The sequence below is a fragment of the Solanum pennellii genome, chromosome 10 (assembly GCF_001406875.1).
Source record: "Solanum pennellii chromosome 10, SPENNV200".
NCBI classification, from domain to species: Eukaryota; Viridiplantae; Streptophyta; class Magnoliopsida; order Solanales; family Solanaceae; genus Solanum; species Solanum pennellii.
This window is the reverse complement of record NC_028646.1, coordinates 39,230,269-39,238,922: the sequence shown is the minus strand read 5'-3', so window position 1 is coordinate 39,238,922 and position 8,654 is coordinate 39,230,269.

Sequence of the window (8,654 nt, the reverse complement as noted above, 5' to 3'; positions counted from 1 at the left end):
CCTAATAAATATATTTTTGGATTGTTCTGGTTGTGATGTGCTTTTAAATATGTTGTTATTTGGTTGTTGTCGTTATACTCTTCTTGAAAAAATGTTGTTATTGAAGATGTTTTATTCTTGGTGAGAAAAAATGTGTTCTTGTAATTAATGGTGCATTGATATTGATGGTAAAATCATCAAATCTAACTGTAAATAAATAAAGTATTTGTTAAGTACTTACAACAACTCTTGAAATACTAACAACAACTGCTAAACTTTTTGAAACAATTGAATGAATCAAATGCTAATGTTTCTACAACAATTGAAGATTTTCTTGGATTATTGATTTAGTGATGTGTTCTTAATATGTTGTTCTTGATAATTGTTGTACTCTTTGTAATAATATAAAAAAACATGTTCTTTTGATTGGTGTTGGTGTTTGGTTGATATTTTGATGTTATGCTTAAAAAATCTGCATATTTTCTTGGGTTATTCATTTAGTGATGTGTTCTTAAATACGTTGTTTCTCATTGTTGTTGTACTCTTTGTGAGATTTTATTTTCTTTGAATGGTGTTGGTGTTGATGTACTCGTGTTGGTGTCGGTGATTGATTAGTATTTTGAAAAGTATGTATATGTTGTAAAAATCTTATAACTTGTTGTAGATATATGAAGTAGTTGTTGAAGTTGCTATAACAAATTTGCTAAATTAGTTAAATATGTACAACAACTACTTAAGTCTATGGTTCAACTGTTAGAGGTTCTTTTTTAATAGAAATTTCAACATTTGTTGCAGCAGTGCCTTCATCAACGTCAACAATGGCTTCATTTTCCTCTTTATTTATAATGATTGATTAAATTAAGAGAGTATTTCTATGTTGTCTTCGGTGTGCAGATTAAATGACTCGAACTAAAATTTTAAAAAATACTAGAAATGATATTCATACTAGAACCTCAAAAAGAAAGTTAACTAGTATACAAAGAGAAGCTAAAGAACAACAAAATAAAGACATTAATGAAACACAATTGATAAATCTTGTTGAGCATGCCACTGCTGAAAGTGAGGCAACATCAAGTAGGCAATTGGATAAGGTTTAGGAGTAGTTTAAAGAAGAAGAAGAATTTAAATGAAGAAATGATTCTTCCAAAGATGATTGTGATATTGCTGATACAGTTCAAATAATACTGAAAATAATAGTGAAGCTTCACAAGACAACGATAGACAAAATGAGGTCCGATTAAAATGGCGTCATAATAAACCTGTATCAGAATCTCCAACCTTCAGTCTTTCAGTTGTCAGTTCTTTTGTTGTTAGGTCTTTAATTGTTGATCTTTCAACTATCGATCCTTAAGCTTATTGGATATTTATTTTATGACTCCAAGACACCTATGGTTACTTATAATTGATGATATTCTGGTAAGATTAGAAATGAAAAAACTATTTAATAATTTAAGAAAAATATTGAAGAAACAAGATCTGAAAATAATTTTTTAGGTCAATGATTTTCGAAAAAATATTTAGACCTGGATTAAAGTTTGAATAGTCGAGTTCAAATAAAGTTGGTTGTCGCGTCAAATGTACACGGAAGTGTACGCGGTCGTGTAAGTAATAGAGTAGCCATTTTCAAGATCCAGATGTCGTATCCACAGAAACTTAAGATAAAATGATATTTAATTTTTTCAATAACTATAATTAAAGCAAGTGTATCTAGAAAGGTTGATATTTAATTCTAAATTATAGATTATTCAAAGTATTTATACTAACTAATAAGATTCAATTTTGAGTTGGAGTTAAAATAATGACTTAGATGTTATAAAATATTATGGTGTGGATGTCCATTACACCAAGAAATTACTGTTACTCATTATCTCCAGTACTTTTCTTTATTATGAAGGTAACCATAATCTCCACTTTAATAATTATTTTTCTTGTAACCTTTCACTTCCATAACCTACCAATTATATTCTATTAATGTCATGTATATATGTATATGACTAACCTTTGTATGTCTGTATGTTACACTATAAATAGAGGCATCAGAGTTCATACTGTACACTTGAAGGTTTGATGAATACTTGAATAAAAAAGCTCTTATCTCTTGTCTCCCTATTTCTGTTGCTATCATATTTTATATTTCTTGTCTTGTTTTACTTTAGTTTTACAATACGTTATCAGCACAAGTTGTTCATTCTCCGTTAAGAATCAATGATAGATATTTCTTAATTTTTATGAATTATCTTAGTAATTTATCAACTGCAAGGTATACTTCATATCCTATATATTATTTGTATTAACAAAACTTGTTTTGTAGTTATTTAAAATGATTAGTAAATTATGATAATATTCACAACAATATTGTGAGGTACAATGTTTTAATTTATTTTACTTGGGATTTATGGTTCCAACATGTTATTCTAATTAATTAGTTTTGTTTATTTTTATTTAATTTTAAGTCAAATTCATATTATATTTATGGTATTCAATATTAGTTTTTGGCATTACATTTGGTTTATTAAGACATTGGTTGAGGGTAAGACGGTGAAATCATGTTTCACCTCGACTTAAAGTGTCGGTGCACCATGATGATAAGAATTTTGGTTCAAGTCCAATTGATTTATGACCAAAGACGACTTTATATGGGTAAGACATTAAGTTTAAGTTCTAATTGGGCTATAGTGATTGTCGTGCCCCATTTTTTAATCAAAAAACGGGTTTTGATGCACGACCTAACAACTCTTTTGAGATTTGGAAATTGAAAAGAGTCGCCACCTAACAAATTAAGGCGCGTTAAGACACCTATCTAACCTAACTAAGTCTAACCAAGGTCAACGAGCCAGAGATCAGGGTAAGGGTTCAATATACCTCGCGTGGAAGATGTTAGACATCCCTCGAGATCCACAAATGTGGGTCTCGGTCGTATCTCATGCAATTTATGTGGGGTTACTAGCAAATAAGGTCACTTCATTATTTAGTTAGTTAATTAATCATGCTTACTAGGTGATAAGAATATTAAACAATTAGCTCATGTTATTATTTTAATCAATTATAAGCATGCGAGACTAGGTGATAAGAATATTAAACAATTAAGATTCAACAATTAACTCATATTCTTATTTTAATTAATTATAAGCATGCGAGACTAGGTGATAAGAATGTTAAACAATTAGAGTAACTTTATTATTTTAACTAGTATGCAAGGCTAGATGATAACATAGTACTAAACAAGTAAGATCATATTATTATTTTAATTAATTATTTAAGCATGCGAGACTAGCGGTAACATGTTATAAAGAACACATTATTATTTAAATAATTATTTAACCATGCGAGACTAGGTGATAATAATATTATACATAACAGATTTTGAGATAAGTTAAGAAGATAGAAAATAGACAAATAGATAAATAAACAATTTTTTATTTTATTTAAGCTACCCCAAATAATTATAATTAAAACAAGTAAAGGAACAAAAGGGAAAGGAGAATCTAAGAGACTTTTTAGATTAGCAGTCGACTTTTCTTTTTATTCTTCAGATAGTCTTCCACGACGGGACATACAAAACCAAGGTTTGTCTTTTCAAGCCTGAGTCTATGACATCATCTCCGTAGGGCCAACTACCCTTACCCCACCAGCCATGCATCTAGTCCTAAAAGGTGCCTAACATCCCCACTTAATATCCAAGAGACATTGGACTACTAGTAGAGTGATTTAGACTAAAATGAAATATAAGACCCTCCTAGACACCAAGCCAAAAAAGTATTGGATAACATTTGGCACATAAAGTCTCATGCTGGCCTCTAAATTTTAGTTAGACATGCTGACAAACACAAATAATTAGTAAAAGGTCTCATTCTTAAGTGTGTCAACATTTAAACAAGCAACACACCAATAATTATAATAATTAGGGTAGGGCTGAAAGTTATGAGCAAACAAGGTTGATATTAAGTGGCAAAAGTTATGTACAATGCATATTTTTTTTAGCAATGATTATTCAAGATGATCAGTTTAACTAGGCGCAAAAAGGGCAGAAATATATTTAAGGCATCAGTTAGTTTAAATAAGTAATTAATTTCAACAGGGATGATTTTAAATTTAACAATATATAGGCTAATTTATTTTAAGTCGTAAAAAACAGCGGCAACACCATTACCTGAATGCAAAAAATTATCATTCAAACATAACTTAATTGGACAAATTTTAGAAAAAAGATTCAGATTAAGTTTAGGAGGTATTAACATGCTGATTTTTTCTCTTAACTATGAAGAAAACAGTCACGTTAGTTGATTTTAATTAATTATAACATTTTGGGATTTATTAGAATGCCTAGGAACATGATTTCTAAACCAACTTCCAACTATTCTATAAGCATGGTTTTTAAATGAACAAGCCGAAGTTAAATTTGAGTTTAACACATAAACACTACAACAAAAAATTTACAAGAAATTACATAAACCCTTTAGGCATGACATCTAAGTGAGCATGCTGAAAAATCGTATCAAAACCTATAGGTATGAATTCTACACCCAAATGATATATAAAATAAAACTAGTTCTTGTGACAATAATATCAACAAACATAGATATGATTCCTACTTTATAGGCATGAATTCTATATTTTTAAAAAAAACCACATTCAAAACTAATTAATGACATGAGATTGATTTTATTTATTAGTAATACCAACTAAAGATGACATGCGAAATGACAATTAATTACAGTTGATCAAGCAATGATAACTCTATTACTATTATTTTTTATTATAATTGAATTTAAAAGCGGTTTATCAAATACGGACTATCAAAAAAATCAAAATCCTATGGCATGTTTTTTGATACAAATAAGTTATGGTAATAACTAAACAAATAGCACATAAACTCCTCCCCATGACGATCCCCCAAATTTATTTTATATATAGAGATAGTTAGAGTTTTACAGATATTACAAAAGCGAAATAAAATAGGTAACGACATAAAACATTAAAAATAAACTATTGAACAAAGATAACTTCATCCGAAATCCTATCCCTAGGGACTGTTCAATGTCTTGAATTTTAAGTTCAAACCTTCTAAACTAAAATAATGAAGACAAGATCATAACTACATATATAGAAAACATAATTATTCACGGCCAACACACGAGTTTCAATATATAAGACATCACATTGAGAGAAAGGATAAGAAAAAAAAACCCGGATGCTTCCTATATCATAGTAAACTCACATAAATATGAATGCAAGACCAATATAAATGCTAAATAAGAACACTAACCAGTTAAGCAGAAAAGATTATCAGCAAGGGAGACAACGTAATCCAACTTTCGACCCGAACACAACAAAATAGCAAAGAAGCACTTGAATGTTTACCGGAATCTTAATCTTTCTTAAGAGTAAAGAGCAATATATTATTTTATTTTTCAAGTGTCAGCCAAAGTGAGAGATGAGAGTGAAAAATAATGAAGGTAAGGGGTCCTATTTATATAACAAAGAGGGGGAACACATAATAGAAATAAATATTTTAAGAATCAATTAATATAACATTTTCCTTATTTTAAAGGAGAGCCAACTCAGGAAATAGTTATTTTTTACCAAATATAAGCAAGTAAGAAATCTAACAGGACAAAAATACAAAAATAAAAATAAAAATTAGGAAGAGTAATATTATTCTTCCTTAAACAAAGAAGAGTAAAATCAATATTATTTTCCCAAATATAGACAAGTAAAAAATCAGTCCTACTACATTGATTAAAAATATACGAAAGAGCAGGAATATATTGGAAAAACAGCCAATTATATACTTTCCAAAGTTATATGCATGTATAAATCACAAGGATATGCACTAATTGTAATAAGATTTCTAAGTTGTTACAATCTCACTGACTCAATTATATAAGAATTTACCATAATTAAAAATATTAAGCCGTTTGAAATCAAATTAGGGGACACAACAAGTCATGACCGATATCCATTAAACATGGGAGTATCATCAAATTTCCATAGTAATTATTAAACAAATACCACCGCAAATCGAGAGATTGAAAATGGATTGACATATTTTGGGTTCATTAACAAATTTACTATAAGCACGAAGATTGCAAAGGCTAATATTGGTTGGGGCCATTATAATTGATTCCAGAACAAAATCAAGCATACCATGAATGAGACAGACAATAAGAATCAAATCAATATATGAAATTTGCAGCAACCAAACATAAAAAAGCAGTATATATTAGTAGATAATTTAAGGCTATTCATAGCTAGTTCAAAACGATCAAGCATCGTAAGCCCTAGTTAATCGGAAGGCTTTCAAAAACTAAATCATAAAAATTTGCCAACTCCCATTTTATGCAGAAGTACCAAAAATTTGTAAACAAATCATGGAGTAAACATTAAAGCGACATACCTGACAGATTTCCTATCTACAATCTGAAAAGTTTACCATAGCTTTGCGGAGAGAGACGCATTTTCGTGCTGTTGCTAGTGGAGCATTCAAATGGTGTTCACTGTCTCTCCAGGGATTCGCTGGTAGGAGTTGTGTTTTGGAGCTGCTGTTCTGAAGCAATCCCAAGTAATAGGAGTTGCATTTGTACCCCTATTTTCCTTCTACTGAGTATACCAGATATGAGTAACATCCTTTAACTGGTATGATGCCAACTCAACCCGATCATTCCCGATGACTTGCATTACCTTAAAGTTCTTCTTTATCTCTTCTAAGACATTCTGAGGATCCTCATTAGATTTTTATCCTAAGAACTCAGGCGGATTCATCCTAACAATGTAAAGGAACCTTTCTGCTGCTGATCCACCATTTGCTTTCACAGGAGCATGAACCCGATTGTTCTGGTTGGTCGTACTCTGAGTCAACATCTGTATGGCATTCCTGAACTCGGCATTGGAGACATCCTGATCTAGGATTAGAGGAGCTACGTTTGAATTCCTGGCATTCGCTTTCCTAGCATTATCTCTACAGGAGGCATGATCTGAAACGTAGAAGGTCAAGTTAGAATGTGATAAGTTCATACATTACGCACGATAAGAGTAAGAAGAAAGTGAAGTTTTTCCTAAAACACTTTGTAGACTCCATTTAATTAGATGTGGTGCACTTCACACCCATGAAAAAGACTTTACTTAGTGTGACATTTCAGACATCCTAGGACTCTAAACCTAGCGCTCTAATACCATGTTTTGTCACGCCCCGAGCTACCCCCGAGATGCGGACACGGAACCTAGGACCAAGTGATCCTAAGCTAACCCTACTGGCATGATCATGAGCATACTAAAGATAATAAGCTGAACGCGGAAGCTAAATCATAATTTAAACTAAAAAGATAGGTAATAACCATATTCTATAACGGAGATAAATGAAATACTCATGATTTTAATACAAAGAAACTATTAACTCAACACTAGCAAAAACTGAAACTAAATGACTAAAAGACTAAAATGAACTCATTATTATTGTCCTCGGAGAATGATGACTCACCACTGAATATACTGAATTGGAGATCAGAAATCGATCTAAGCATGATCTCGATTTTGATAACATGAACCTACATCATGAGAAAATGTAGCGCACGTATGAGTTTGAAGGTATTGAGCATGTAAGATAGAGTAAGCTGAAATAAAACATAATTGAACAAGCACAAAAGCAATTCTAGTAATCTAAACATGGTTTTCTGAATTCTGAGCTAACTGGATGCAATGACCAATTTATAATATGTTGAAACTGAATATTGAATATACTGAAAAATGGTCAATGCAAGAGATTTTGATTGAACTTTGGGAGATACTAATAACCGATAATAAAACCACATGAGCTAAATGTGGAGTCCGATGTATACGCCCCATCAAGAGGACCCAATATACCCTGCCAGAGGTATAAAGGCATGCTGGCGTGATCACTAAACTGATTTCCCAAAGAGGGTACTTACAACCTACTTGGCTACTAATTCAAGGACTAATTGTGTACGCTGAACCCTACTCGGTATTATGTTACTCCCAATGAATTATGTAATTAACTGATTATAACTGAGTTTATATAAATACTGGATAGCTCAAAACTGAACATTCAAACTGAGAATGTAACAATTAATCTGGTAATGATGCATTTATAATTGAGGCATGTATAACTGAATAACTGGAATATTTTAAATAACATGTGTAATTCAAGAACTAAAGAAATACATAGTTACGGTTCTGAAATTCATGCAATAATCTGAGTACTAACATGGTAATAAGATTTGGAACATATAACTAATTAATTCATGAAGTTCTAGAAACCCTTTGACTAATCATGATTAGGAATCAAGAATCTGACTGAAAACTAGGGACCCAATGGGTGAAAGGAACCCACTAGTTAAATCCCACATACCCGGTGATAAATTCACGGAGAAATATTTAAATATCGAGGCTGGAACTCTTGGAACCTTGTTGCGTTCTTGAAATAAGGTTTTTGACCTTTTTCTCTTTTCCTACTTCTAATTTTCTAAGTTTTGATTTATGAATTTGACTTAATAAGTTTCAGTTATGTTTCTAGGCTTAAACTGACTAAAATCTTATGATTTAGGGTCAAAATAACGTATCTTAGGGTTATAAACTAAGTGGAAAAAGACCAAAAGACCCCTGAGTTAATTGTTGTTGGACCAAACGATGACCTTGACTGACGGTCCGTCGTTTGGGTT